Genomic DNA, 12769 nt, shown 5'->3' with positions numbered 1-12769 from the left:
TTGATGATTCTACTATCCATACTAACATTGTAAATGCGAAAGTGTGTGTCCGTCTGTCTGCTAAGTTTTCAGGGCCCATCCGTTTATCCGATTTAACGAGTAGCATGCATCCCAGGGATCTATGGCTCTAGCTCTCGGAAAATCAAAGTTCCCACAGGATTAAGAAGAACCTAAATCCACATGAACAAAGTCGCGGGCATCAAATAACTACGAGTGAAGCCACTTTATTTTAATTGTACTAACACCAAGTTATCTATTGTGTTATGTTGTGTTATAATAATAATTTGAGTGAGTAAGCATTATAGACAATAAAGATTAATATAATGGAATGGCTAATAAAGATTATATTATGAAACATAGAATCGTTATAATGTTTAATGTGTCTGAATTTTTTTTGTTTTAAAAGTGATTGTACCTAAACAAATTGTTAAATGAAAAAATCAGATATATCTAAGTACATATTAGATAGTAACAAGAAGTGGTAGGCACCTACGTCAAAGAAGAAAATCCTAACTTTTAAGAGGGGTGTCTCCGTCACTCGTTTTATACAAACGTAGTTCCAATTTCATTTGAATATTAAGCAATCAAAGTCCATGAAATTTTGCAGACATATTCTAGAAAACTAATATCTATGTCTGTGGTTTTCCAGATTTCTGTTAAAATATTCGGTTTCAAAGTTACGCAGTCTTAAAAATTTACATACAAATCTTTGAACCCCTGTAATTTTAAAACTGCATATTTTTAGAAAAATCTAAAACAGCACAGACACAGATATTAGTTTCTAGAATATGTCTGAAAAATTTCATGGACTTTGGTTGCTTAATATTCAAATGAAATTGCAACTACGATTGTATGAAGCGAGTGACGGCGAGAGCCCTGTTAAGGTGTTTAAATTCAAACTTTACTACCTATTGTGTATTTGTTGAATAGTAATAGGTATCTACTAAAATAAAAACTTAACAATGGTAGGATGACGTTATATGTTTTTACTTTTCACAGTTATGTCACAAATCATACTGGAGAACTAATTGTGTATTTCGTAGACCTGCTACGCACGTAGTATTACTACGTCAAATAAAATTGAATTGTTAATAACAATAGGGACTCATTTTATTCTTTAATAATTAATTAATTATTTACTATTTTATAGTACAGTATACAAATTACATTTAAATTTTACTGCACCTAAACGTTATAGAAATTTATACATCTTAAATTATAGATAAGTATGTATACTGCTCGCTAGAAAACTTTTTAAAATTTTCAAATTCCAATGGGCTATTGAGCATCGACTATTTGTTAAAATCTGTATAAAATTCCTAATAAATTTTCCTATATTAAATATTTTTCCGTTTCAATAAGTAGGTATTCTAAAAAACTCAAAAAATAGTAAAAATCGGCCGCGTAGAGGTGCTACGATTCCAGAATATGCACTTTTTCAATCGCAGAACATAATTTGACCGGCGAACTAATTATTTATTTAACTTTTGATAGATTTCCAATACAAATATTGTCAAAACCTTTTTTAATATTATTTCTGGCGATTAAAAATCGGCCCTTGGTTAACTAGCTGATGTCCGCGACTTTGTCCGCGTGGATTTAGGTTTCTAAAATCCCGTGGAAACTGTTTGATTTCCGGGGTAAAAACGAGCCAAGTTTTTAACTATATCCCAGCAAATATATCACGCACATTCATTGCTCCGTTGCGGGTGATTGAAGGCCAAAACAAAATTCAAAAGGTACACTTTCGAATAATATGACGTGGGTACTGATTTAATTTAATATAAATTACCTATTGTCTATCGATTTGTTTCCTATACCATTGATTGACAGGCACGTGTAAAAATATAAAATAAATAGACGGCATTAATTTTATCTAATATTTCTCCAGATATCAACATCAAGTGTTTATTGATAAAACAAACGTGACTGCGTGAATAAAACTCAATTATTTACGCAACATTATTAAAAACCGGTCAAGTGCGAGTTGCACTAGAAGGGTTCCGTACCATAATATACGAAATAATACTTTTTAATATTTTTTTCGTGTTCCACAAATTCACGGTTTTCGGATTTTTCCATTTACTCGTGCTATATCATTGCTACCTGTCTTTGATGATTCTAGGTCAATGGGAAGTAGTACCCTATAGGTTTTCTTGACAGACGCGACAGACGGACAGACAACGAAGGGGTTTTTTTTCTTTGGATATACGGAATCCTAAAAATTACTCGAAACAGTAAGTAAATAATATGCTTTGTCTTTGCTAGATTCCGTTGTAAAACAATGAACCCTTATAATTTCGTCCTGTATAGTAAGTACCACAGTCATTTTAAAAATATTCTGCAAGAGCGGTAAAGTTAAAATTTAGCACAGTTATAAACAACTGTTACCGCTTCACAAAGACATAATATTTAAATTTTGAAAAAATTGATTTTTCATGATAGGTACCTCCTGAACATGAAAAGTGTGTCGAAATCTTTTTTGGTTTACCTCCTTCAGTGATACCTCGTTAGATAGCTGGTATTTTATTATCATTTTAAGGTTTTTTGGACAGTTTTTGAAAAAAAAAACTATAGTCAAAGAAATAATGGCCGTCAAAGTTTTTAGCAACTAACATGGGTACGGAACCCTCCCTAACTTATGCGTGTCTGAGAAGCACTTTGCCAGTTTTTTAAACAATAGGTATATTTCAGCGATATAAATCCATGTCTTGTATATTTTAAAAGGACCTTGACGTGGTTTTGGCATTTTCCTTATACGTCTAACGTTATTTGAGATAGCCTTAGCAATAAATTGCCAATAAAGTGTCTACAAAAAACAATAAGCCTTTTCCTCACAATCTATCTTAGGCTAACGACAAATCTAAGGAATTCTGCTTGTGGAAAACGCGTGCGGTTTGTGTACATCGTTCCCCTCTGTAGTTTCCCCATAATATTTCAATATGCCAGATTGTAAGCATTTAGAAAGAATTTCGATTTTCAGTAGCTTTATATACCCAACCCAACTATACGCTGCAGCTGCTGTTCTTTTTCTAAAAAGCGGCTGACCCCAAAAAAAAAACTTTTTGATTTCGGTATCGGCAAAAAGCAATATTCTAGAGAAACTAGTGTTTTTAATAAAGCTTGCTACGAAGGACCATGGTTTTTATTTTGGTGCTACGTAGCTTTTTCGTAGCATAGGTACTTTTCAGAAACATCAGTTTTTCTAAATTCCCATATTTTTCCGCGATACTCGAAAATATTTTGTGGAAACGCTTTTTAGCAAAACGACAGCAGTACGCCACGTAAGTAGTTGCAATAAACTGTGCACTAACGTACAATTAACTATTTGAAAACCCATAGTAAAGGACGAAAACTTCAATATTAGCTTAAGATTACATACTATAACACGAACGCCTTGTTTATGTTGTGCAAAAACATTAAATTCAATACACATATGGCAAACCCGTCTGGCTATAGGACACGCGCACATTTCCTTTGTTACCATGACAACGGGTTTATCTTGGACGCGTATGTGCCACTTAAATTGGAGATTAGTAAATTTAAATGTAAGTTTAAAAGATAACTCACCCATACAACGGCTAGAAGCCAAATAAAAAAGAAAAACAAAATCGCTTTCCCGAAGAGAGCTCTATGCAGTGACGGGTTTTGTATAGCGCGACTACAGACAAACTGAACTGATCGTTGAAAGTTGTTGAGCCAGCGTTATTATATTCGCGCAGAGATGTACTGACTGGAACGTTATCTGTAACGGTACCGGTTTTGGGTAACGGTACCGGTTTTGGCAGCGGTAATAAAGTATAGCTACGATTTTTCTTATTTTTAGGGCTCCTTAAGTTAATCGCACTTGCATGCGAATTATATGTAAACGATTTATACGACTATTTAATGACTACAATGGACGGATCAAATAACGTCTACAATAATTACACGAGTAAAAAAAGGCAACCATTAGGGAGGAGTAGAAAAGGATTGTCAAGCGAGCTATCCCTGAAATTACGATCTTGATCAGTCTGCCAAGTCTGTAGTGCCTAAGAAGAAGATGTACGACTATAAAAATAATATTGTATACAGCTAAGTTACTATCTTAATTGGAGGGGAAAGGGAAATAGGAGCTCCCTATTTTATGTGAAGCTGATGCCCGCGAATTTATCCTCGTGAATTTTGGTTTTTAGGAACTCTTCGATTTTTCGGTATAAAAAGCCTATACCACTTTCCATTTTTTTATACCCAGGTTATTTGTGTCTATATCCATGCAAAAATCACGTCAATCCGTTGCTCCATCGTGACGTAATTGAAGCATAAGCCAACAAAAAAACACACTCTCGTATTTATAATAGGGGTAGTGATATTAATATTTTATAGTTATAATTTGCACATAGCTGAAATGTTATTATTAATAAAACTAATATCATAATCGGTGACCTATCAGTCTTCTTAATAAGTTATCCCTGTGTTAAGCTGGGCCCCTGTAACTGAATCCCTGGCTGAACGCGGTCACTACAAAATTCTATTTATACGATATATGGTGATCATCAAAATACCACTTGGAACGATACCAACGGATTTTGAAATACTATTTTCACTGTTACTTGTTACTGGGCACATACCTCGAATAACTGACATGACGTATTATATCACGGTAATATTATTATATTGCTTAAGATTGTATAATATTTTCGTAAATTTTATAAATCGCAACCGGTTTTTTCAAATAACCGGTATGAAAAATCGTACCGGTAACCAGTTTCTAAGTACAACGTCAACGATGTTACCGTTACTGTCATTACAGCGTGGCCAGCGTATCTACTGCGCATGACAGTGCGTCACCCTCATCGTCATAATATTCATTTCCAAATAATTGAAACAAAAGACTTCGAAATCGTCACGATCGGTGCAAGCTTGGTGCAACCCACATAAATAACTTATTTGTCAATCAGTTGGTAAACCAAACAATTCTGATTACATAGAAACTTCGTCATCATTAAATATTTCAGTTTAATAGATTTTGATTAAGTACCGGTTTTTCCGAGATTTTCCGGTCGATTTTTTACCCGACCCGATTTTAATGGTATTTAGGTACAATACTAAGGTACAATATATATTTCACAGTAGCACAGCTAAACTACTAAGCCGATTTTGATGAACGAGAAGCCCATCGATTCGTTATTATGGTCCGGGTGACATGACATAGAGTACCTACTAGCTACTAGTTACCTACATAAATAATATTATATCTATAAAATGTTACATCCAAAAAACTGGGGGCACAGTGCTGGGGTCTGTGAATTTTTTTTTCTATCGTATCAAGGGGGATGTGGAATAAAAGAGGAGAGAATTATAATTATAGTTAAGATTTTTTAATAGATTTGGTAGATTATATTGACGATTCAAAAGCACTTTTAAAAGTTTAATTGAATAAAAATATTTTGAATTTTGATATATTTTAATTTAACGATTAACGACGAAAAACAATTTTACTGGGATTCCGTGGTAAAAACCTTGTAGGTAATATCTAAAAAGTAAATGAGCTGTAAAATTGAAATTTAGCACAGCTATAAAAACTTTTCTACTACAAAGAGACATTTTGAAAAACAGGAGAATTTTCAGGGTACAATATAAAAATATAAGTATAGTACGCCACAGGTCGAGATGGCAATCGGGGTATGAGGCGAGGGGACGCCCCGCACCCGTGCTATCCCGCACCATTGCCATCTCGACCTGTCGTAACTACTACCTGTACTATAGGTAAGTAGGTTCATGTTAAAGGAGTATCCGTCCTGTTGGGAGTCTCGACCATTTCTCATTCTACAGCATATTTTTTAAAGTCGGTTAATTTTTTTTTTGAGCACGCGTCCTACATAATAATAAACCGGTTAATTTAGTGTTTAATCGTAAATCTGACTATCGCGCTCCTTTGGTACAGCTGATAAGCGTGTGTTATTGGACTTTGATAAGAACATAAATCACGTGCACTTTAATTTCACGGGCATGAACAAATATTATTTTTTTTTGTAGCGTTGTTACCAATCGATGTCGTTGTTAACCGATTAAAGTCCACAGCTGGACATAAGTCTTTTGTAAGCACTTCCACTCGCCCATGGTTTTCTGCCGCCAGGATCCAGCGGCCAAAGACCTTACAGTTAGTAAGTGTAAGGTCTTTGCCAGCGGCTCCCTGAGACTCTTTGATGTCGTCTATACCATAGAGAAGGATGTACCTACCCCAGTCTGTCCCACTGACTTATTTCTAGTTAATATATATTTGGCATATTATTGTAAATTGAATATAGGTACTTGAAAAGAGCAACCGCCGAGTTTCATGCTGGTTCTTCTCGGTAGGAACGGCATTCCGAACCAGTGGTAGATTATTTTGACGATTCAAAAGCACTTGTAAAAGTTTAATTGAATAAAAATATTTTGAATTTTTTTTTAATTTTTCACTGTACTTATGGTCTGTCCACCTATAGACTTGTCAACGCTACGCTTTGTGGTGAGGTCGGCATTTAATTTGTGGAGTAGAGAGTAAAGAGTCCATCTATGTATGTGCCCAACCCACTGCCACTTCAGATGTGCAATTCATTGAGTTATGTGCTTCTAAGGATATCACACGAGTAGAAATTTTGCTTCCACCACCGATCTCCCATTTCTGATTTGATCATGGAAATACCAAACTAAGGCTAGTCAGTGAATTTTTAGCGCATTAAATAAGTTTATTTAAATAAAATTATTATTATTTTCCTGTATCAATATAATATAATATTTTTCTTCAAGTGATATTTTCAAAATAATAATGCTGCTATGATATTATAGGAGTGAGTGGAATATCAGATTCAAACATGTTTAAAATTAAGTTAGCTAAGTAAGTCGAAGGAAATCTGGTATCAAGATTTATGGAGAATAAATAAAATAACTTGTGGTACATTTTTAAAATTTTATTTCCCCTGAGAGCCGATTTCTAACTAAAAGATGAATATAAAATAACACTACAATACTACAACTACAAATCTTGAAGTAAATGATAATATGACTCCGTTAACAATCAAAATTGAATATGAAATGGGAACCTTTGAAAGAAAACGGGTGAAGCAAGAAAAACCTTCTAAAAATAATTTGAATAAATAAGGTATAATTTAATTTATCCCTTCCTCTTCAATCTTGGTAATCTTGCCCAATTGACTTGTAAGATTTTTTTACAAGTTGTACCTCTACAAGTAATTGTTTCTGTGTCCCCAAAATATTGATTTTACAATAATATCCTAGCTTCCCCAAATCTTTTGTTTCAATTTCAAAGGTGTTTCAGTATGCATTACTTCTTTTCTTAACTCTTTCCCCCCCAAAATTATTGTTATGCTCATTTTTCATTTTTTTCCAAGTTCCTTCTACACAACCTCTTCAAAGGAGCTAAGGTGTTTATTTCTCCCCAGCGGAAAGTTGGACGATCCTGTCGTTTATTTCAAGCAGTTCTTCCATGAACTCCTTATCCGTCATGATGGTGGCCAGCTTCTTCAGTATGGAGAGCAGTTCTCCATCTCTCAGACGCATCTGGTCATTGCATTGCTCTACTTCGTCCACTACCTCGTCTGGGATCTGAAAATTAAGGAAGAACCGTTAGTGATTTTGCTTTAAAACCTCTGCTCAAAAAGATAATCGTCATTACTTCAAAACACTTTAGGGGATAGGGGTTAAATCAAATATTGAGTGGATGCCAAATAAATTAGTGTAGCTGAAGGGGCGATAAAAATAACCGAATTCGCGGATCCATATCATTGCAAGATGGGATTTGTTTTAGATGCCATAAACCGTCCTGATAAACAATTCAGACGTTATATCTATGAACTAAATGCTCCAAAACATCATAATTGAGAAAACAGTGTATTTATTGGGCATAATGTGTATACTTTTTTTGGGGGTTAGTTTTTTTTTATTTTTTTATAAAAGAATATTAGCCATGTTAAATGACTAATATTCCTCTTTCCTCTCCAACTAAGCGTCAGGCTTTTGCTAGGAGTAGGTACGACAATAGTGCAACGGGCGGGGTTTGAACCATCAACCTTTCGGTTTTCACTCCACTCCTTAACCGGTTGAGCTATTGAGGATTGGTAATTAACCATACACACCTTCTGCACCTCCAAGAAGGTGTCAAAGTTGAACTTCTTCCTCTGCTTGCCGCTGTGACTGTCGAAGAACATGGTGAGCTGCGTGTCCTTCTTCTTGGATATGAAGTAGAATCCCGCTGTTAAGCGGCCCTTGGGATTACGGGCTAGAAGACTCCTGGAAAACAGAAAGTTGGCATAAGTTAAAGGATATAACGACATGATTTTGGTACATAGCTTAAGGAATGGAATATATATATTATAGTATGGAATATTATTGTAAATTGAAGAATTGAAAAGAGAAACCGCCGAGTTTCTTACTGGTTCTTCTCGGTAGGAACGGCATTCCGAAATTATTTGACGATTCCAAAAGCACTTGTAAAAGTTTATTTGAATAGAAATCTATTCTATGTTATTCTATTCTATGTTATTCTAATCTATTCTAGAAACGATAGACGTTGGGATTACAAAGTTTGTGGTGTGTTACAAAGTGGAATAGTTTTTTTAACCACCGGAACTCGGCAGTTTTGGCAGACTTCTACAAAGTGGACAGAGAACTCGAACGAAAAATCCTAAGATGTTCAGCAATGGACGTCTAACGATTGATGAAGTCGACAACGTCTTTGAAAATTTGATTATGTAGGCAGGTAGTTACAACAACTGGTCTGATGAAAAAACTGCCATTCTTATGTACATATGTTGGTGGGAGGAAGTTCCATGCTACAAACAAAAAAAAAAGCCATATTTCTTTATCAAACTATAGCTCCTCACGATTCTTAGAATGAGACGAGAACGGAGAGATTTTCAGACTTATCAAGTTTTTCCTAAAACCCTCTGGCTGTTTTCTTCATCACCAAAGGCAAAGCCACATTAAACTCCAGCACTGAATGACGATAAAGTTTAAGGGCAGGGGTTTGGAGTTTTTTAATCTGGTCTGTTGGGAAGGTTCGGCCGTGGCTAGTTACCACCCTATCGGCAAAGCCATGTCACCAAGTGATTTAGCGTTCCGATACGATACCGAGTAGAAAACAAAGGAGTAATGAATCAAATGAAAACTGCCATACCCCTTCCAGGTTAGCCCGCCTTCATCTTAGACTGTATCATCACCTACCACCAGGTGAGATTGCAGTCAAGGTCTAACCAGTATCTGAATAAAAAAAGAAAAGAAAAGAGAAATGCTCTATTACTACTTACTTCATATCCCAAACCAGGTTCCTCTTCTCAGTGACAGCAACCGCGCTAAGGTACGCCCTCGCGACGTACACCAAGGATAGTCGTTCCTTGACCTTGTCACCTCGCGTCTCCCGCTCATGCCACTCCACGTAGTTGGAGTTGTACAGGTTGAACTGGTAGTTGTACTCCTTGCGGCAATGAGGCTCGTCGGATTGGGTGAACCAGCCTGGAAAGGTAGAAATAAAGTTGGTTAATTCTAGAAGACCAACTTATTACATTTTAATTTCTAACTGGCTGTGTTATCGGTAGTATGTCGGTTGGATAATCTTTGTATGTCAATATTATCATAATAGGTACGTCTGTATACTTTTGTTTTTTTAAACAAAACCAATTAAATATTTGGCACAAGGTCAGGGACAGGGTCAGCCTGACGCGATAAAGTCTTAAGCACGAAGTTATCAATGTTGATGTGACTAATTAGTAATCGCTCCACTTTAGGCTGCATCATCACCTACCATTTGGTGTGATTGCAGTCATGCGCCTATAAATATAGCTATCTACTTAGTTAACTTATTGACATTATGTTGTTGGTTATTAAACAAACAATGTCTCCCTCTTGGATAAAGTGAAAACTCTTGGTACCTAGTGTAGTTTTTGAAGTAGTAGGTATCAGCGGATCCTCAATATTTAATTATAATACATCTTTGACCCTTTGCCCTTAATCCTCTTAAATTACTGATTTAACTTTAAGTACCACACAAGAGCCTAATCTGCTTTTCTTTTATGTGACAAAATAAATTATTGTCGTTGTAAGTGCAGATAATTACCTGTATGCGGGTAACAACGATCCGCCATAACGGTGACGACTCGCGAGATATGGTACCCCAGGTCCGACAGGAACACACCAGGTCTGCCCGCGACCCGCACGTGGCAAGCCACCATCACGTGATCCTTCTCCGTCTCGATCAAGAACCCTTGCGGCCCAGGACATGATGTCGCGTAGTCCATTAAATCCTGGATGTTCTCATCGCAGGATACCAGCATCATTGATTTTGTTAACCCAGGGAAGTCCTTTTCTAGCACTTTGAGACATTTCATTACTTCCATGCCCAGACCGACGCAAGTGTGCTTATGAGGGCGGATAGGAGGGTTGTATTTGGGGAAAAACTCCTTCAAAGTTTCGTCCGTAGACGCCATGTATGCGTCGTATAGTGAGATGAAGTTGTTAACGGAATCGTAGCGTTCGTTGACTACCAATCGGCTCAGCAACGCCTCGGCTTTGGCCACCAGATCCTCGTACTGTTGGAGGGAGAGGTGCAAAGCTGGGCGCGGGGCCCCCCACCGGGGAAACGGCAGAGGGTGATCGGCCGGCCATTGAAGACCAGCAGGTTTGAAAGCCCCGGTGCCGAGTCAGCTCAACCACTCGGCGCCCCAGCGGCCAGTGACGCGGCGCAGCTGCCGCTCCTCGCCGGAAGAGCAGGCCATGTCTGTGGGCGCGTGGTCAACCACGCCCCGAGTGGCCCCGACGCCGCCGCTCGGCGCATCTAGAGACCACTCTATGTCCTGACTTAATGGTTTTATATTTAACGTATCTGGAAAGAGAGAGAAGGCAGATTACATTTGAGTTCAACGTTGATTGCCTAAAACTATGGTAGTATGTGCATTTTAGTCAAAAGAGAGAGAGAATCGGTGATAGTTAAGTTGACATCGGAGGCCCGAGGTTTAATCCAGGGTACCCCACCTCTAACCTTTCGAAGTTATGTGCTTGTACAATTAAGTAAGTATCATATGGGAAAACATCGTCAGGAAATCTGCATGCCTGAGAGCTCTCCATAATTTTCTCAAAGGTGTGTTAAGTCTTCCAATTAGCACTTGGCCAGCATGGTAGACTATGTCTAAACCCTTCTAATTCTGAGAGGAAGGTGCTGAGAAGCGAGCCAGCGACGGGATCATGATGATGATGATGAGAGAGAATCAGACAATCATTAGAGGAGATTCAATCCTCACACTATAGTAGACAAACAAACTTATAAGTCTCCATGAATTGAGCCAAAAGCCAGATGTGAATTGCAATATGGGGCGTATCCGATATATTGACGCACGTAAAATAAGTAGAACTAGGATGGTCAGACTTCATATCATGCGTCGGTCACGCGATGAGATAGCAGCTGATGGCCTCAATTGGATGATCTATAATATACCTATAGTATGTACGTGTAAGTGTGTGACTAATGTACAATGTTACTCGCACTTGAACAGCTTCCGGCAAGCTAATTCACATCAAAAGATTCGGAATTCATGATTCCTGATAAGGAAACTCCTTTAGAAAGTCTTTCCTAAACTCAAATTCTCAAACTCAAAGTACCTACCTACTTATCAAAAATCTAAAATGTAGCTAACCCAGTTTTAAATACCCACGTATTTGGCACATGGACTATAACCGTGTGACGTACCCTATTAGACGTGAATCGTGGATGGACGGATCGATGATCTGGGTCGAATCATTGGTGATAATGAGGTACTGCGTTGAAAATCAGAAGCGGTGCTATCAACAGTGATATTAATTAATGCAAATTTTTAACCGCACATTTTACCAGTAAGTTTCCTTGTACCTACCTCCTTTAAGTTAGGTACCTATTTGATATTAGCAAAGTGCATTGTGCAGGTTTGGCGCTGGGAAAGCCATAAATCAAGAAAAGAAGAAGAGTAAAGCAATAAAATAAACAGGGGTACAATTTAATTTACTTGTAACAAAGATTGAAAGAAAAGTTGATAGAGAAAGAGTAAAAGGACCGTGGTCTAAGCTTACTAAAGGCACTCCAAGACCGCAATAGCCAGAGGTTGCCCTACCGGTGTATCAGTTTTTGATATGCATTAAAAATATTTTGGAATAAGTGGCGAAATAAAAAATAGTGGACAGGGAAACTTTGTTTCTAAAAGAGTTCTCTACAATGATCTTTGGCAGTGGGAGAGGTAGTAAAGGAAGAAGAATAAGTACAAGTACAACAAAGACAGAAGGTGGGATGTATAAAATTGCAATGCATGGTGGTGCTAATGTTATAATGAAAATCAATATAGTTGTTTAAAAGGCCATACATCACATAATACTTCATAAGATGGATCCTTTTCAAACTACTGCGTCACAGAAATGCCATGACAGGGGTTTAGAAATCCCCACATGATTGTCCGAACTGTGACATAATTAGATTTCTCATGGTCATGATCATGTAGCAATGACTCATGATGCAATTGATTGACAGCAAGAAGTGTTAAGTGATACTGCTGTGAACTTTTCTCAGGAACTTGGACTCCGGAAGGTAAAAAGGTCAAGGATTCTAAATAAAGATAAGACAGTTATCAAAAACTTACCCATTGGTGGGTCAATCGCCTTGCGAAAAACTTTCAATTTGTCTCTTGGATCTGTTTTGTTTACGTTCTAGATTGAAACTGGTTTGGTTTGCCTCCACGCGGTCTATATAAACTGAACCTTCGTACTGCCCCTC

The 12769-nt window shown here is 37.2% G+C and overlaps 1 protein-coding gene, 1 long non-coding RNA gene and 1 pseudogene across 2 annotated transcripts in view; 1 reads left to right on the top strand and 2 right to left on the bottom strand.

The window, feature by feature from the left end:
• Window positions 1–3723, bottom strand: part of LOC123873997 — a 26052-nt gene extending 22329 nt beyond the window's left edge. Inside the window, exon 1 of the mRNA XM_045919136.1 lies at window positions 3571–3723. The gene's annotated coding sequence lies outside the window, so the exon portion shown is untranslated. The remainder of the gene's footprint in view (window positions 1–3570) is intronic.
• LOC123874000 lies at window positions 855–12691 on the top strand. The gene is made up of 2 exons (XR_006797819.1): window positions 855–884; window positions 12541–12691. It is a non-coding gene; the product is annotated as an uncharacterized LOC123874000 (long non-coding RNA).
• Window positions 6918–12769, bottom strand: LOC123873996 (annotated as a pseudogene).

This window comes from Maniola jurtina, chromosome 17 (assembly GCF_905333055.1).
Source record: "Maniola jurtina chromosome 17, ilManJurt1.1, whole genome shotgun sequence".
NCBI lineage: Eukaryota > Metazoa > Arthropoda > Insecta > Lepidoptera > Nymphalidae > Maniola > Maniola jurtina.
The sequence above is the reverse complement of the archived record's forward strand: the minus strand, read 5'-3'. Positions and strand labels throughout refer to the sequence as shown.